At 40.8% G+C, this 19,612-nt stretch overlaps 1 pseudogene; it reads left to right on the forward strand.

Moving 5' to 3' along the window:
- Positions 1-16,241: 16,241 nt before the first annotated feature.
- Positions 16,242-16,811, forward strand: LOC114036075 (annotated as a pseudogene).
- Positions 16,812-19,612: the final 2,801 nt, after the last annotated feature.

Raw genomic sequence — 19,612 nt, forward strand, 5'->3', positions numbered from 1 at the left:
ATGAAGTAATGTCAATGAGGAAAGATCCAATAAAGCATTTCCCATATCAACTTGTGCATACCCCTCCATAAATTCCCATACACTATCAGTGGTAAGAGTGTAGGTCATAGAAGGAGAGGCATATCCCTAGGGAACAGCTGCTGGGGACAACAATGTTACTGGGGATGTGGTCTTGGTTAGATTTTGCTCCTCTAGATACCGCCAGGCTTTGCCCCCTTGTGCATATGATTGTGGAGCTTCTGTTTGCTTTCAGGGTCAATTAAAGTCTTTAGCTATGGTGCTATTTCTTCCTCTTAAGTAAAGTGTCTCTGCAAAAAAGTATGAAATTGTCCCTTCCCTTTGACCCAGACGCTAGGTCTATACCCCAAACAGATGAAAGAGAAAAGACTCAGATGCATAAAAATGTTTATAGTATCTCTTTTTGTGGAGGCAAAGAATTGGAAATTCAGGGGACACCCACCATTTGAGAAATGACTGAATAAATTACATGAATGTAATACAAAACTAAATATGCTGTAAGAAATGATAAAGGGGATGAGCTCAGTGATTCCTGAGTTTTGAGACAGTTATTTTGGAGTTCTTTCAGAAATAGTAGTAGTAATAGTGGTAGTAGTAGTAGTAGTAGTAGTAGTCTAGAGGTTTAGGGGTGCTGGGACCCCCCCCCCAGATCATGACACGGGCCCTATCTGAATGAATTCAACCCAAATCTGTTTCCAGAGATAAGGTTTATTAGAGATAAATCATATAGGCCAAGTGACCCTATAGCCTTGAGTTTCCAAGAAATTAAGCACTCCTGAGACAGTGGACAAAGAAGCCTCCTGGGTAGGGCTACAAATACAGAGATGGGAAAATATTTTAGGGTCTTGGAGGTGAACAACGGCTGGGGTGGCGGTGGCAAGAGTAGCTCACCCAGGAGCTCCCAAACTGTCTCCCACACTTCCAGGGGAACATGGGGAGGTCTGGCACACAGAGGGAAAAGGGAGATGGGAGGCTTAACTAGAGAAAATTGGCTCCCCAACTTCACCATCGGATCCCTTCCCAACAAGGGAGCAGGGCAAGAGGAGAGTATAAGGGAGGAGTGTTTAAACAAATTCTCAAATAGGTAGTGGAAGGGGTATGTTTGGAGACATTCCTTAGTTCTCCCTTCATTGCCCATGACCTGATGGGTCAAGGGGCGAATAGGGCCAGAGTAACTGGTTAAAGCAAAGAACATAGCCAAGATAAAGCGGGTAACCTTACCTTCAGCCTCTATTTCTGCCCAGGGCTTGGCGAGAGAGATGGAGAAAGTGGGAGTGTTGCCAGGACCCAGGCTCCCACGGTTTCCCCTGGTGGTCTAGTGGTTAGGTAACCTAGTGGTTAGGTTACCGCCGTGGCCCGAGTTTGATTCCCAGTCAGGGAACCATATGATGAAGTCTAGAGGTTTAGGGGTGCTAGGACCTCCCCAAGATCGTGAAGTGGGCCCTGCCTGAATGAATTCAACCCATATCTTTTTCCAGCCAGAGAAAAGGTTTATTAGAGATAAATCATATAGGCCAGGTGATTCCAGTAAGGAGGAATGGGCATGAGAAAAGCTCAGCCTCTGGGCATGAGAGATTCTCAGCATTTGAATGGAGGCCAGGGTGGATCTTATATACACTAAAGTAACTTTGGGTGGCCAGAGAAGGGGCTGGGAAAAGGGTCTAGATGAGAATTCTGATTGGAATGTCTAAGAGATTGAATAGACAATGGGAATAGATAATGAAGGGAGTTTGAAAGGCATCTGCATAAGATCAAAAGGTGGGGCTAGGGCTTTCACAGGGACATAAAAAGCTGGCGCCTGTAGACAAATGAGAGCCAGATTCCCTTTGGGGCAAGGGGTGAGGATCGCAGTTTGGGCCCATACCCCATCAGTACCAGGCTTGATGTCACTTTCATTAATTTCGTATTTTTTTTTCATCCACTTATTTAGACTGTTTGGTTTGGAGTTACTATAGTTTCAGGCAATGTCTTCTCATCTGTATCTTACAATCATAGAATCTCATTTCTAACTCTGATAAAAACAGAACGACCAACCACAATTCCAAAGGACTCTTAATGAAACGTGCTATCCACCTCCATATAGAGGTGGACTTAGATTGCAAATTGAAGCATATGTGGGGAAAAAGATTTATTGTTTGGGAAAAAGTGGTGAACTGTTTAAATCTAACCTTATATAATTAAAGACTGGCTTCCCCTAAATGTCACCTGACTCAGGTAACATTTAGGAATGGGGGAGATGGCTAGAAGGTGGTGGTGGTGGTGGTGGTGGTGGTGGTTTATTCCCCTACATCTTGGATCCACCCAAACCATTTTTATTTTGGGTTTCCACACCCAGGACTTGTGATCCACTGAAGCTTCTACTTTGGGTTCCTTTGTGTTTGGGCCTAACCCAAATTTTATTGAATGTTTACATTTAATCATTTCTATCTCAATCTACCTTGCTTTCAAGTTGCCCTGTCTCTTCAACTTTGTTTTAACTGTGTATGGGTGATAATGGAGTAGTTTGCCATTTCCTTCTCCAGCTCATTTTACAGATGAAGAAACTGAGGTAAATAGGGTTAAGTGACTTGCCCAGGGTCACATAGTAAGTGTCTCAGGCTGGACTTGAACTTGTCTTTCTGACTCCAGACCCAGTGCTGTATCCACTGTACCACCTAACTGCCCCAAATCAGGAAGACCTGAGTTCAAATCCCACCTAACTCACTCCCCTATCCAATGAGCTCCACGATCAAATAACAGGTTTTCTGCTGGACATTTAGAGCTCTTCACAGCTGACTTCTTTTTATCTTTCTCGACTTCTTTAAATTTTCTACCCTCCAACCACTCTATCATCTAGCAGCACTTACTTGCTATCCCTTGAATGTGACACCATCTCTACTTTCCTTTGCATCCCTTTGCATGACACTGGCTGTGCTCCATACCCACAATGTTCTCCTCTGCCTCTTAGTTTCTTTCTTTTAAAATCCAGCTCAACTACTAACATGTGCAAGAGGCATCTCCCAGTTCATTGTTGTTGTTGTTGTATTTTGGAGTCAATTGGGGTTAAGTGTCTTGCCCAGGGTGACACAGATAGTAAGTATCTCAGGCCAGATTTGAACTCATAAAGACAAGTTTTCCTGACTCCAGGCCCACTGCTCTTTATCCACTGCACCACCTAGCTTCCTAATGATTAATACCTTCCTCTCCTGAATTGCCACCCATCTACTCTGGATATATCTTTTCTGTATCTAGTTATTTGCTGTCTTACCCATTAGAATGAAAGCTCCTTAAGGGCAGAGAATGTTACTGCCTTTCTTTGTATCCCTAGTGCTTATCACAAGATTTGACAAGTATTAAGCGCTTAATAAAGGCTTATTGACTGACTATGGCCACTACACAACACCACACTACCTTATCCTCTTCCATAGACATTTAATATGTATTCTATTCCCAGCTTCTCTATTAATTTTTTAAGTGTCCCAGGAAAATTATTGCATGACTTCTTTTGACTGGATCACTTAACAACCTCAGGAATTAGGGATATGTGGAAGCATTCTTGTAATTTTTTTAAATAAATAGCTTTACTAAGTAGAACAAAGCTGCAGGAGAAACAACAGTTCTCTATATATAACACATGTGTATCTCTTTATTGAGATATATATGTACATATTATTTCAACTACTGTAGTTGGATGGTTAATTTGAAAGACAATTTTAATCACCACACACTGTGTATCTACGATACTGCATAACACTGTGATATATAAATTGTTAAGGGGTCCCCTGGACTTGTCCTTTTTAGTTGCCACATTTTCCAGAAACACTGGAACCAGAGTATGCAAGAGGTCCTGAATATGTCAAGGACAAAGTCCCCCCCCCCACCCCAGCTGACATAATTCATTGTTTGCACCCCAAGTGGGACTCTCTGTATGTCCCTGGGAGTCAAGATAGGCACCAGTCAGTAGGCACTAGAGTGACAAACTGGTTGTGCAGCTAGGACTGCTGTAGATAAGCAGACCATTCTATCTTCATGGACTTGCAATTCCCAATGGAAGAAAACATTGTTTTTGCCGTCTTAATTACTCATGATTTCTCCTCCTCTGCCACTCCCTTTAGGTAGAGATTCTGTTTCTCCTCCTCTCTTTGCTGCAATTTCGTAAATATGCAAGCTTCTGTTTGGATTGTGAACTCTATGTGTTTGCTTAGGGCTCCACATGCATGTTCATTTCTCTTTTAATGTAGTTGTGACAAAATGTCTCATGGAATTGTGATATTGTTTTTGGTTAACAAAATATATCTAAAAATGTGTCTATATATACACACATACACACACACACATATATATACATTTTAAATATACATATGTACACACACACACACACACACACACATATTTACTACCTTTTGCTCCAGACCTCTGATTGGCAAACTCCCAGTGTGGAAACCCCTCCTGCAATGCAGATCAGCCATTTGTCTGCTACTTAGAGCTGCATGGTAAACTGAGAAATTAAGTGGCATGCCTGTGGCCTCAAATGCAGAACTTCAGACCAAGTTTTCTAACTTTGATGTTAGTTCTCTATCCATTGTGCCCTGGTGCAAGTTGTGGGACAAAATCCTGGTGGAACTGAGGAGACTTGTTTTAACCCATCACAAGTTCATACTATTGTGAGCAAGGAAGCTGGGATATCACTCTGAGGCAATTTAGGTTAACTTTGCTTTCAGGTGAACTGATCTAAGATCCAGTCTTTGGGTCTTTGGGGCAAGAAGAATAAAAACGTGGTTTCTAAAATTTGGCAGAGACCTCCTGATTCAAGGAACCACCTTGATGTGGCTTTTATTTGAACTGCTTATTAACTGTCTCAGAAATTACTTTGACCTGAGGGTATTGAAATATGTTTTAGATAAAAATACTTCATTTTCAGAGAAATTAATATTATACCATTGTATTAGTAAATAACTAATAAATAATTATCAACTTATGATCCATGTTTTTTCCCTTTTTTTAATGTTTTGGCCAGTCCAACTCCTGAAAAGGTCAGTCAGTCTCATGGCTGACTGGTGAGATTGCTTCTGACCTCAAAGTACTTGCTCATTAACTTTAGGCAGGACCCCACCCAACTGGGAGATTTTAGAGTATAAACAGAATCCAATCTGGGGGAGCTTTTGCCTGGGGGACGAAGCCCCTGTCCTTGTTTCCCTCCATTAGAGTTTAGGGTGACCAAGTTTCTGAAGGAGGAAACAAGTCAGAGAGGTTTGGATGGAAATGGCTCCATTATCCAGATGGCTGGAAGCTGCTGAGTCTCATGATCAAGCCAAGTTCTCAACTAAAAGAGCTGAAGACTTTTAGCCCACCTTCTCATTAAATGTCCACTAATCAAGGTTGATTTTCACTTGTCAGGGTCAAGTTCCCTTTCAGAAGGGATATAAAGCATTTCAGGGTCTCCCTTGGCTACTTTGGCTACCAAAAGAAACCACTGACCACCAATTAATTGATTACTAGCTAGCCTAATTAATAAATTAATTGTTAATTACCCAGAAATTCTGTGATCCATTGTACCAGATGTGGAACAGGGACTGGTATACTGGTTCTCCCATACGTGCAAAGAAACATTCATGTACATTATAAAGTTAAATAACTTGATTTTTTTAAAGAGTCTGTCATAGTCAAAGAGCCTCTCTGGATTTGAAGCCTAGCTTCTACTGTGGCAGGTTACATTGCTTTGCTGTAAGTTTTCTCCTCCTCCTAGCTGATATCACCTTTTGCTGCCCTTTTACAAAAACTTGACTGTCCCATTCTCAGAAGGGAAAGAGTTCCCCCAGGCAATCTCCAGTGTTTTTCTGCCTGTGACATCTGAGATGAGGGACCAGTCATAAATGTCTACTACATCTGGAGTGCAATGATTCATTTCATTATACCCGACTTGTGTTTTATACATCAGTTTCTTATTTGGTGTACAGGGATATAGCTGTGGTTTTTTGTGTTGTTTGTTTTGTTTTGTTATTGGAAGACATATCCTGACTCCCAGGGATACAAGTGATCAATTTTGCTTTTTGTAAAATACATATATACATATACAATTTTTAGATAGCTGAATTAATAAGTAAGATCTTTGATCTTACTAAGTCTAGCAATAGACTCTATGTGTCTTAGAAACTTATTTGCCTTCACCTATGGAATATGAGTTAGCATTTGTCATGTAAAATCTCAAGAGAAAGCATCAGCCCTTTGATTCTTCCCTTAAGATAATAATCCAAGACCATTCTTTTGCCATTTGCCAGGTAATTTAAGAAACATAACTCCTTGGGAAGATTTATGCATATGTCACTTGAATGTTTCCTGTAAGTTTTAATTGTCACTTGTTTTTGTCCCTAAAACCTGCAGAGAGTTAAAGCATTAATTAAACTCTTACTAAATGCCAGGTCCAGAGCTAACCTCTAGTGATAGAAATGCAAGCAAGTAAGACAGTTGTTACACTCAAGGGACTACTGAGGGGAACCGCATAAGGGAACTAAAATGAAGGTTTGGGGAGGGGGAGGCAGTTGACGTGGAGGCGAAAAAGAAGTCCAAAGACTGCAGTTGGAAATGGGGTAGAGATTTGCTAGAGCTCTACTGAAATAGTACTCTAGTCCTCTAGTCAGCAACCAGGAAATTGGGCCCTCAGGGTTGGTGGGTTGATTGGTTGGTTGATTGTCGGCCTTTGTTCTCAAAGAGGACCAAAATGATAACATTATATTGGAGTCAAGGTACACACATAGTGCTGAACTGTGGCTGATCAGACCAATACAATCTTGGAAGGCTGTACCACAGGTCAGGCAAACGTAGTCCACATAAAAATTTGGAGTCAAGACATCTCTTAATTTGCATATACAACATTTCTTTTGAGCTATTGCAATTTTGCTTCATTCATAGAGCACAGTGCCTGCATTGATGCAGGCACACCATACTGGGCAGTCCTGGTCTCCGTGTCCCACGCTTGATTCCAAAGTTCTTCAGAGAGACTTTAAGAGTGTTGTTGTATGGCTACTTCTGACCTCCATGTGAGTGCTTGCATCATGTGATGTGATGCATCTCCATAAAACAGTCTTTTTTAGGCAAACATACATTTAGCATTTGAAAAGTGTTGCCAGCCCACTGGATTTGCACTCTCTTTTTATTTATTTATTTTTTATTTTTAGGCAATTGGGGTTAAGTGACTTGCCCAGGGTCACACAGCTAGTAAGTGTCAAGTGTTTGGTTTGAGGCCAGATTTGAACTCATGCCCTCCTGACTTCAGAGCCAGAGCTCTATCCACTGCGCCACCTAGCTGCCCCAGATTTGCACTCTCTACAGTAGAATTTGAACGCTTGGCAGGTTAGCTCAAGAAAGGACCTCAGTGTCCAATACCTTATCTCCTCAGCTGATCTTCAGAATCGTCCTAAGACAATTTAAATGGAAGCCTTTCAGTTTCCTGGCATGGTTCTAATGTGCTGTCCAGGTTTCACAGGCATACAAAAATGAGGTCAGCACAATAGCTCTGTAGACCTTCAGTTTTTTTGGCACTCTAATATCTCTTCTATCCCACACTTTCTTTTAGAGCCCTATTCTCCACGTGCTGTAACTAATAGTTTCATGTATGGATGGTGCAGTGCTGGCTGGTGAAGACCCTGTTTTCTTGGTGTTGTTAGGCCGAAATTAACACAAGAAGCAGACAATCAATCCATACTTCATTGCATCTCAGCCTCGAAGGCTGCACTGTGTGCACAATCATTTGTAAACAAAAAATCATGCACCAGAGGCAGAGCCAAAGTGGTGGAGAAAAGGCAGAAACCTGCCTGAGCTCTTCCAAATTTTCCCTCCAAATATCTTTAAATAATGCCTCAAAACAAATTCTGGAGCAGCAGAAGCCACAAAAGGACAGGGTGAAACAATTTTCCCGTCTAAGATAACTTGGAACATCAGCAGAAAAGGTCTATTGCACCAGAGGGACAGTGAAGCACAATTCTGTGCAGGCTGCACCCCAGCAAACTACCTGTAGGTCCTGGGGGTCACTGAACCAGAGGCAGCAGCAGCGGTTTCCACACCTCTCAGCACACAAATGCTAAGAGGTCAGACAATTGGTCAGAAAGAGATTACAGGGCTCCCTTTGATGGCACCAGGGTCAGGACTCTGGGGCACTGCCCATATTAGATCTGGATTGCATTTCTGGGTCTCAGTCCCAGAATGAGGAGGAGCAGTAGCACACCAGAGCTTGCAGCCACAGGGGAGCCAGGACCCTAGTCACAGCTCCAGGGTTGAAAAGAGTGCTTGTGGGGGCAGCTAGGTGGCGCTGTGGATAGAGCACCGGCCCTGAAGTCAGGAAGACCTGAGTTCAAATCCAGCCTCAGACCAAACACTTGACACACTAGCTGTGTGACCCTGGGCAAGTCACTTAACCCCAATTGCCTAAAACAAAAACAAACAAACAAAAAACCAAACAAACAGAAAAGAGTTCTTGTGGTCACTCACAGACCAAAGCACAGAACAAGAGTAGTAAACACACCTCTCTCCCTTTATCACACCCCTTACAAGAACCAAAAACTTACAGGTCCCCAGAATTACTTCTGAAAACAGCTTGGACAGTGACCTCTCTGCTCTGGAAGCGGAGCCCCACTTTAGCATAGAGTTAAAATTCTCGAAGTTAACAGGCTGGAAGAATGAGCAAACAGCAGAAAGATCCTGACTATTGAAAGTTACTATGTTGACAAGGAAGATCAAAACAAAGCCTCCCTTGGTGGGCAAAAAACCCCTCCTGGCTTTTCTTCCATGGCTGGTCCGTCTTGATGCTGTATGTTAAGAGTCTTGGGTAAAAGGCTTTCCATCTGCAACAGCTGCTCAGAGCACTGGGAAGTTAAGTAATGTGTCCAGTATCTCGAAGAGTATGTGTGTGTCAGAGGAAGGTCTTGAATTTTGAAGTTTTCCTGACTACAATGCCAGCCCTCTAACCCTACAGCAGCATTGGTTGTTGTATTATCAGTCATTTATCAACTTTGAGGTAGTTTTTTTGGAATCCTCTCAGAAACAATACCAGGATTGATGTTACTTCCATATTTCATATTTTTTCATCAGTTTGTTTGGAATACTTGTATCAGAGTTACTATAATTTGAGGCAGTGCCTTATCTCTATCTTAGAATCATGGAATCTTATTTTTTTTTAAAAAAGCAACTAGAGGTTTAGGGCTTTTTTTTTTTTTAGTTTGTGATTCAAGACTGATTTATTTCTCTGGCTAAGTAGTTGCAATGAAAAAAAATTATATTTCATGCACTAAAGAAATAGCAGTGTTACTTGAAATGATTTTTTTACCCCATGATAATCTATAGTGCAAATCCCTCCCCCTCACAATCATTACTAGAAAACTCCTTAAATATAAACCTCTTCTTCTCTTGTTTTTTTTTCCAGCTTATTTTCTTCTCCAGATAGAAACTTAGCAGATTCAGAAACAAAGATGACATCTTTAAGAACTCTGAAGTTCTTGAGACCATTTCATCAAAATGTAATTTCTTTTCTTTTTTTATACTTCATTTTACAAGTAGGAAATTAAAAAGGTTAATCTTTAAGCAGTCCAAACTGCAGGTTACAGTCATCAGTATCACATGTTGTAAATATCTAAATTATCATTCAGTTAAGACAAAAGAGTGTGCATAAATTCATTTTTTTCTTCCAATTTTGAACTACAGGTTTTAACAATATAAGATACTGTCTCACTGGTGCCCATACTTTTTACCTTGAAAATTTGAAGATGTTTATTTTTGCATATTCATTGTCTAAAGCCTATTATTTAGCAGTTAAAAGAACATTCTTCACTTAGCAGAGACTTTCAGTCCAGTGGATGAGCCAGAAGCCAGACTGAAAAGGAGTACAAAACCTGTAGGTTTAAAAGTGAATTTGGAGTAAAGTACCCACTAGATCTCTGATTAGAAAGAGACTTCTGAACCAAACAAAGGATAGAGGTGAGCATAAAAGGAATATAAGCAATTTTTCTTATATTAAAATTAAAAACTTTTTGCATGAATCAAATCTCTGCAGCTAGAATAAGGGAGAAAATGCTATTTGATTAAAAAAAAGGAAAGAAAGAAAGAAAAGAAAAAAAGAAAGAAGAAAAGAAAAAGAAATCTTTGCATCAAAAATCTTTTGTAAAGCTGAGAATCCAAAAAATGGAAGACTAAGAGTTATTCTCTAGCAAATAAATGGACAAAAGGTATTAACAATTTTTTAAACTAGACATGCAAACTATTGACAATCATTTTTTTGCTTTTTACTTAAAGGTATTTAAATTTTTAAAAAAGCTTTTTTTTTGGTGAATTTGACAAACACCAAATAATTTGGGCATTTCCATACACACAGTAAAACAGAAAAAAAAGTTATACATGGTACTGTGAATGGTTATTTTGTACAGCTTCTTTTGCTTTTTAAACATGAACTTCATCTGACACAGTCAAAGTTGTCCTGATTGCCTCTGGTTTTTCTGCCCTTCCTTCTTTCTATTCTCTTCTGTGTCTTTTTAAAAAAAATTCTTCAATGAACCACTTTAATTTTTTTCTTTTTCTTTTAATGGTTAACTTTGAATTCTTCCCCTTTGACCTCCTCCCAACTGAAAAACAAAAAAACAAAAAAAACAAAAACCAACTCAGCAACCCTGGTAAGAACTAGGCATAGTGAAGCAAAACAAATGCACTGTATGATGGGATTGTTGTTTGCCGGTACTTAGCACTATATTTCTATGAACACAGTCAAGATATATTAGTCTTTTGAAAAATTATAAAAAGGCACATCACACTACTGCCTTATCAAGCTGGCAATCAACTGGAACTGGGAAAGGAAGCTTAGATTTTTTCTTATGAACTCTTGACAAGCTACATGTACTTCATTCACACTGTCTTCTAGAGTTGATTTGTTGCACCTAAATGCAAGCCTTTACACATAATTCTTCAAAGTAATACCAGTTTTCACTCACTGTTCTATCTTTTGAGGTAATTTTTTTTTTGGGAGGGGGTTAGGCAATGGGGTTAAGTGACTTGCCCAAGGTCACACAGCTAGTAAGTATTATGTGTCTGAGGCTGGATTTGAACTCAGGTCCTTCTGAATCAAGGGCCAGTGCTCTATCCACTGAGCAACCTACCTGCCCCTATTTTGAGGTAATTTTGAAGACGATGTGGTGTATTAGACCTTGATTTGGGAGCCAGAAGTTCTGGGTTCTAACACTGGCTCTCACACTAATTCATCCTGTGTTCTTTTCTTGGGCTGCTAGTTACCTCATCTGTAAAATGAGAATGTTGTACTAGACAGTCTTTAGAGTTCTGTCTGGTTCTAAGATTCCCTTATCACTCCATGAATCAAATGGAATTTTCTTGTATTCTTTTTAAATCTTCCTATGAATATAAAAAAATGAAACTATAGCATAATTTAAAAAAAAATCAAACCTGAATAATGTTAATGCATTTGTATTTCAGATCTCATTCTTTCTCAAAGAATGTTATTTTAACATATATCATAATCAGAACTCATCATTTCCTCAGTCTCATCATGGAAGAATTGATTGAAAGACTTCTGGCACTCTCAGTGGCCTTCCTATTCCTAATGAAGTACATGTTAAATGATTTGTTTGGGTGGAAAGATCACAGTGATGAAAACGGGACAGACTGAACAACAAAGGTTTATTTTTACTTTGTATACTTTATATCTGCTAGGCATACAGGCATCAATCAGGAAATTGGGGCCTCAGGATGTAGATATCTCCAGGGTGATACAGCAGCTGGTTAGGAGGAGAGGAATCCTTTTCCCACTAATAACTTCATAAATCAAATGTCCATCAGCATCCAAGTGAGCACATAGCAACTGAAATAACAGATTAGACCAGGGGTGGAGAACCTAGGGCTTCCAGGTCTTTGGATTCAGCCTTTTGACTAAGCCCAAATTTTACAGAAGAAATCCTTTTATTAAGGGGATTTGCTCTTTGAAGTTTGGATTGAAAGGGCAGTACTTCAGGAGCTAGAGGACCACATGTCACCCGAGGCCACAAGTTCCCCATCCCTGGATTAGACCCTCCCTAGTTCCCTTGTTAGCCAACCTTGAATAAATCCAGAAATGTTACTCTTTAATGTTCCAGTCCACTTCAGCTGAATACTGAGCCAAAAGTTGTCAGAGAATTGATGTGGAAGTGGAGGCAGCAAATAACATCTTCCTTTTCATCAATGACCATGCTGAATCACCAAAAAGGAAAGAGAACTTCCAACACAGTCAGGGAGAAGTCTTTTCTTATACAAAAAGGGAAAACTGGTAATTCATCTTTGGAGTTGCTGTTCTACCACAAACCCAATTCCTGGCTTAGATTTGGAAGGATGCAGCCTCCCCCTAGCCCTCCTGCAACCTTACTTGGTTATACGGAATATTCTTTAATCATTTTTGGATGCATAGGCAGAGAGATTTAAGAATGTAACATCAGTAAGCAGAGATACAATGAAACATTTCCCTTATCAACTAGGGGCATAGCCCTTCACAAATGCACATACACTATCAGTGGGAAGAGTGTATGTTACTGAAGCTTGGGCTCATACCTAGGGAACACCTGGTCAGGGCAACAATGCTACTGGGAATGTTATTGTTATTCACCTTTCTACATTGAAAAGGACCAATCACATACCAAATCAAGGTCTCAGACACCACATTGTCTGTCACCCCAGTCTAAATCCTATATATTCTAAACCTTCCAGAGCCTGGAGGAGAGGGAGCCACATCTCCTTTTCAGCTCACTATCCTCTACCGAAAGACCTAATAAATTTCTTTCTAAAACTATTTGAGATTTTGGGGTTTGTTCTCACAAACAATACATATTTTCTTCCCATTTTTTCTTTTTTCCCCTTTTGGACAAGAATGATTAAGAGATTTTTTTTTGCAAGAGTACATATATTTCTAACAAGTTTTCATTTTGTTGCCTTCTCAATAGATGTGAAAGAGGGAACGGAATCTGGAACTAAAAATAAAAAAATTGAACTTTTAAAAAGAGAGAAAAACTGTAAAAGTGCTATTTCAGTTTAAAGCCCCGAGATGTTTTATAACTCTCAGAAAAGCGGCAGGTAACCTTGGAGCAGGAGAATGCCTCCCTTGGTGGGCTTTAAAAGCCCTCCTGGATTTTCTTCTAGGGCTGGTCTGTCTTGAGTCTTTATTTGAAGGGTTGGGTAGAAAGCTTTCCATCCCCAACTGGAGCTCAAAGCAGTGAGAAATTAAGCAGTGCGTCCACTGCCTCACAGCCTAAATCTGTGTCAGAGGTAGCCCGTCCTCCCTCCCTTCCCCGCCCCGCCCCGAGCTGCCCTCCAAGAGAACAATTTGTTCCAAGGCCAGGAAGGCACAGGAGCTGCAGGCACGTGGTCAGATATCTAAGAGGCCGAGGTCATCCACTGCATCCCATGCCATCGCCAACCTTCTGGACTTCTGTCTTGCCACTGGACTTGGATGACTTGAAGAGAGAGTGAGGCTGAGGACTTTGTGCAACATCAAATGTGTCAGAGGGAAACCTTGAATCCCAGTCTTCCTGACTATAAGAGCAGCTCTTTACCCCCTGCACCCTACATCAGCGCCTGAGCCGAGACAGACCGAGACCTGGACTGGAGAAAGAAAGCATCTCCACCTGGGCCTGGAAGAAGAACTCAGCAACACTGTAGCTGTTTGTAACCTGCGAGCACCACCCTCAGCCCCAGGGTGGGTCGCTAGGCAGAACCCACCAGTTAGTGGAGGTGGAGGGAGGCAGGGAATAGGCCTGGGTGGGCAGGGTGGGGTGGGGAGAGGTGCTGACCCCAGTGTAGCCCTTTGGCAAGAGGGCCTGTTGACCTCTGTGGTTTTGGGAAGTGGCCATCATGAGCTTGCCTCATTTTCTCCCTTTCATATGCCATAGAATGACTGGAGTGGGAATGTCTCCCTGGAGGAGAGAGAGCCAGGGGCCAGAGAAGGGAAAGGAGATAAATTGAAGAAGGGGGAATTGGGTGGGAAGGGGAGACCGAGGATCTGCGCTGGGGGAAATTGGTGCAGAGCTAATGGCAAGAATTTAGGGTGTGGTCGGTGTGTACTTGTGGGCTTCTGGTCCCACTGGTTGTAGTGTATAGACAGTGGATAGAGCTGGACCTGAAGGCAGGAAAACCTGAGTTCAAAGTCAGCCTCAGACACAAAACTATTCAGTTTCTTCATCTGTAAAATGAAGGGGGTTAGACTTGATGACCTTTGGGGTCCCTTCCAGCCCTGAACCATGAGCCTATGATCCTGTATCCCAATTGGGTCATTCTAGGGATATGCTGAACAGGAAAGGAAAATTCAGGAAATCCCTAATTTCCTCTAAATCAAACATTTTTGTGTCCTGAGTGGAACTCTTTCTGGCGAATCCTGTGGACACCTTCTCAAAATAATTTTTATTAAAGTTAATTTTAAATGGCTATACCACGTAAGATTATAAAGAAAGCCAATAAAATACAATTATCAGAATATTAAAAAACAAAACACAAGTTAATGGAGGATCCCAAGTTAAGAATTTGTGCCCTAGTTGAAAATTAATGACAAAGACTAACCCACAGAATGTGACCTTTGTAAAACTCCAGGAAAATTGCTGTGTGGTCACCCATGCATTTTCCACCTTCACTGAGACAGTTTCCCAGGTATAGGCCTCATTCCTGAAAATGAGAGAGCTAGAGAAAGCAAGGAGTGTAAGGAAATCCCATTGGCTTCCTCACCTACTAGACTTGTTAACAACAACAACAAAAATCATAAATCTTAGTTTTAGGTTGACTTGGAGTTTCATCTGCTGGTCTGTAGGCAGGGACTGGAATTCTGTACTCATTCCATAAGCATTTATTAAACCCTGCTATGTGCCATGTACTGTGTTAAAACAACTGGGGATACAAATAGTAAATAGTTGGGATTTGCACATGATTGGTCTTTAATAAATGCGTATTGAATATAAGAAGGATGGCTGGAGGGGATTAGTAACAAAAGTCCTAAATAGGGGAAAATGTGAATACAGTTTGCTGGGCTACCATGTATGACTGCATTTGGACCATACATTTAGTCTTTCCAACTATAGTGTGATTTTTTTCTGTAGTGTTTGCTAACTTGCTTTTAACAAACACTTATTAAGGATTTGCTATGTTCAAAACAATGCTGTGTCCCAGGAATTCAAAGGCAAAAAGTGAGCAGGACTTGAACATACCTTCTAAGGGGAGAGACAATATATGTATAAAAATACATACATGCATACACATATATATGTCTATATGTGTATGTATATTAATTGTATGTATGTGTGCATGTATACATATACATATGCATGTATATATACACACACATGAGTATACACACACACACACCTATACACACAATTAATAGAAGGTTCAGGGAAGGAGGACGCCGGCAGCCAGAGATATTATAGTACATAAATCTCAGAACTTAAATCAGGGAGTTGTTCTTTCAGTCATTTTTCAGTTGTGTCAGATCCTTCAGGACTCCAGTTGGGGTTTTCTTGACAGAGATACTAGTGGTTTGTTACTTCCTTCTCCAGCTCATTTTACAGATGAGGAAATTGAGGCAAACCTCTTTAAGTGACTTGCCCAGTGTCACATAGCTTGTAAGTGTCTCAGGCTGGATTTGAATTCAGAAGGATGAGCCTTCCTGATTCTTGGCCCAGTGCTCTATCCACTGTGCCACCTAAATGCCCCAAATCAGGGCGACCTGCTTTCAGATTCTTCATATCAGTATGACATTGGACAAATCAAAGAACTCTCAGCCTCAGTTTCCTTTTCTGTAATAATGGAGAGAGTAATAATACCTACCTCAGAGTTATTTTGAAGATCAAACAAGATAACATATATAAAGAATTGTGAAGATCAAGTAAGATAACACATAAAAAGTACTTTTGAAAAACCTAAAGTGCCATGTAAATTCTAGTAATTATTCTTTTCAGGAAAGGCTTCATGTAAATCAGTGGTTCTTAACCTTTTTTGTGTCAGAGATCCCTTTGGCAGTCTGGTGAAACCAATGAATCTGTTTTCAGAATAATGTTTTTAAATGCACTAAAATACATGGGTATACAAAGGAAGCCAATTATAATGAAGTACAGTTATCAAACTATCTAAAAAGCAAGTTCATGGATCCTGAATTAAGAACCTTAACTTGGAAATTGTCATTTCAGCTGAGTCTTGAAAGAAGCTAGGAGTTCCAGGATGTGGAGGAGAGGAAGGTTTGTATTCCAGGCATGGAGGACCAGTATGGCTAGATCAAAGCATATGAAAAAGCAAGTAATGTGTAAGAAGAGTGAAAGGTCTTTCCCCCAAGATGGCGCCAAAGGCAAAGAAGGAAGTGGTTGTCCCCCCCAAGACAGAATAAGTCCAAGGCTTTGAAGGCCAAGAAGGCAGTACTGAAGGTTGTTCACAGCCACAAAAAGAAGAAGATCTGAACGTCTCCCACATTCCGGCGACCCAAGACACTAAGACTTCGACAGCAAACCAAATACCTTCGGAAAAGTGGCCCTTGGAGGAACAAGCTTGACCTCTATGCCTTCATTAAGTTTCCCTTGACCACTGAGTCTGCTATGAAGAAGATCGAGGACAACAACACCCTGTTCTTCATTGTGGACGTCAAGGCCAGCAAGCATCAGATCAAGCAGGCGGTCAAGAAGCTCTATGACATTGACTTGGCCAAGGTGAACACACTGATCTGGCCTGATGGAGAGAAGAAGGCCTATGTCCAACTTGCTCCAGACTATGATGCTTTAGATGTTGCCAACAAAATTGGAATCATCTAAACTATGTCCAGCTATTCCACTCCACTTACAATAAAAAGTTTTCCAGTAAAAAAAAAAAAAGTAAAAAAAGAGTGAAAGGTGAGAAAGGACCAAGTTGTGAAGGGTTGTAAATGATAAACTGTTTACGTTTATTAGCTGCCAAAATGATTTTCTAAAGCCAGGTCTGATCACATCATCCCACCTGCTCAGAAAACTTTGGTAGCTCCCTGTTGCCTCCAAGACCAAATAGAATTCCACTGGCATTTATAGCCCTTTGCAGTCTGGCCCCTTCCTACCTTTCTAGTCCTCTTATACTTCACTCCCCTCCCATTATTCTATGATCCAGTTACATTGGCCTACTTGCTGTTTCTCCCAGTGACACTCTACCTCCCAATTCCATGCATTTTCACTTTCTTCCATGCTTAGAATGCTCTCACCTCCACCTCAGAATAACAGGCCTGCTTCAAGCCTCAGCTCAAATTCTACCTTCTTCAGAAGGCCTTTCTCAGATGCTTGCATCCCTCAGTCCCTACTCTCTGAGATTGCCTTCCACTTAGACTGTGTCTTGGATGTACTTAGATATTTATTTGCATGTTATCTCTCCTTTGTCATCAGGGAATATAATTTCTGCCTTTATGTCTCCAGCCCTTAGCAGAGGGCTCAGCACATAGTAAGCACGTAATCAACACTTCTTGGCTTGGAGGTTTGATTGGAGAGGGGAAAGACATGATGTGCGGAAGCCAGTTCCATTCCTGTTGTAATAGTCCAGATGAGAAATGATGAGGGCTTGTACTAGGGAGGTGACTGAGCAGACAGAGTTTTCATAGTATATAGAACATATTATATTTGGGGGGTTTGTTTCTCATATAGGATCATCTGTTGACATTGATACTCATAATCACATATAATATAATAATATAATAACAATATACTCAATAGGTTTTTGAAGGCTGTGCCATCAAAGTATAAACTTTAGGGACTTTGATTTGGAGTCAGGGGATAGAGATTCAAGCCCTGACAGTGCCACTTACTGTCTCAGAGATCCCTTTCAAGCTCTAAAGCTGAACTTCCAATCCTATCATTCTGAAAGGATTTTGAGTATAGTCACCCTTAAGAGACTGCTTCCAGAGAAGCAGCCCAGCTAAATACATCACCAGGAGGTTGGCCACTAGGTGATGAATTCTTTGTACATGGCAACCTACCAAATAAAGAACACTACAAAATGTCCTTCTATCCTATGCAGACCCTTTTCACTTTTGAACTAATGGTGGCAGGAGAATGGGTTGAGAATACTAGGAATTGAAGTTTTTAGAATGATATTTAAATAGGGATAAAGATTAGGTCTGGTGTATCATTGGTCCATTCCTGCTAGCTATTTTCCCGTATGTCTCCTCCCTTTAATGGTTAAACTCCTGAAGTAAACTGTCTACATTAGGTGCAGGTAGGTGACACAGTGGCTAGAGCATGGGCCCTGAAGTCAGAAGGACCTGAATTCAAATCTGACCTCAGACCAAACACGTGACACTAGCTGTGTGACCCTGGGCAAGTCACTGCACCCCAATTACCTTAAAAATAGAAAAAAAGAAAGCAAGCTTTCTACAATCAGTGTTTCCACTTCCTTTTCTCACTTTCTGTTGACTTTTTGCAGTTTGGCTTCCAAGTTCATCATCTTTCAACTGAAATTGCTTTCTCTACACTTACTAATGATCTCATTTTTTCTTTTCTCTTAATAGGTTTGTATTGATGTCTTCTGTTTCTTCCATCACCATAGTTATCCCTAGTATCCTCTCCTCTTTACTCCCCCTCACAGAGAACCATCCCATATAACAAAGTATTTTTTTAAAAAAGAAAAATAATCAGCATAACTGATCAATACATTGGAAAAATCTGAAAACACGGGCAATGTGCAATACCAGTGGATCTCCTGTTTCCATGAATGGGTGGGTTGGGGCTGTCTTTTCATATCTCTTCATTTGAGTTATGAGTACCAATGCTCTGTTGATTGCCAAATCCAGTGGCTTTTTCTCAACCCTTATCTTTCTTGTCTTTTCTGTAGCCTTTGACACTATCAATCACCTTCTTCTCCTTGATACTTTCTTCTTTCTAGGTTTACATGACACTGCTCTCTCCTAGTTCTCCTCCTATCTATATGACCATTCCTCAGTTTACTTTGCTGGATCTTTTTCCATGTTGCACCTGCTAATTGTGGGTGACCCCCAAGGATCTGTCCCAGGCCCTCGTCTCCTTTTATGCTATTTTGATTGGTGATCTCATCAGCTCCCATAGATTCAATTTTCATCTCTATGCTGATGATTTTCAGATCCATTTATCCAGCCCTAACCCTTCTCCTGACCTCTGGCCTTACATTTCCAACTGTCTATTGGACATCTCAAACTGGATGTCCTCTAGACATCTTAAACTTAACATGTCAAAAACTTGAACACGTTTTCTTTCCCCTAAAACTCTACCCTCTTCCAAACTTCCTTATTCCTGTCATGGACACCACCATCCTTGTTGAATGACTTGGGCCCAAGCTCCCAATGTAAGTATGCTTGACTTCTCACTTTTACCCCCCTACATCCAGTCTGTTGCCAGGTTCTGTCATTTCTACATAACATATCTCATTTAATCCTTTCCTCTTATAGTGCCACCACCCTAATCCGTGCTCTCATCATCTCAGACCTGGACAATGATAATGCCCTCCTGGTTGGTCTCCCTGTCCTAAGTCGCTTCCCACTCCATTCCATCCTCCACTTAGTTGACAAAAATGATCTTCCTAAAGGATAACTCTGACTGACTACAACCTTTTTACTCAATAAATTCCAATAACTCCCAGAATC

The sequence above is a fragment of the Vombatus ursinus genome, unplaced genomic scaffold, assembly GCF_900497805.2.
Source record: "Vombatus ursinus unplaced genomic scaffold, bare-nosed wombat genome assembly UNPS02009573.1, whole genome shotgun sequence".
NCBI lineage: Eukaryota > Metazoa > Chordata > Mammalia > Diprotodontia > Vombatidae > Vombatus > Vombatus ursinus.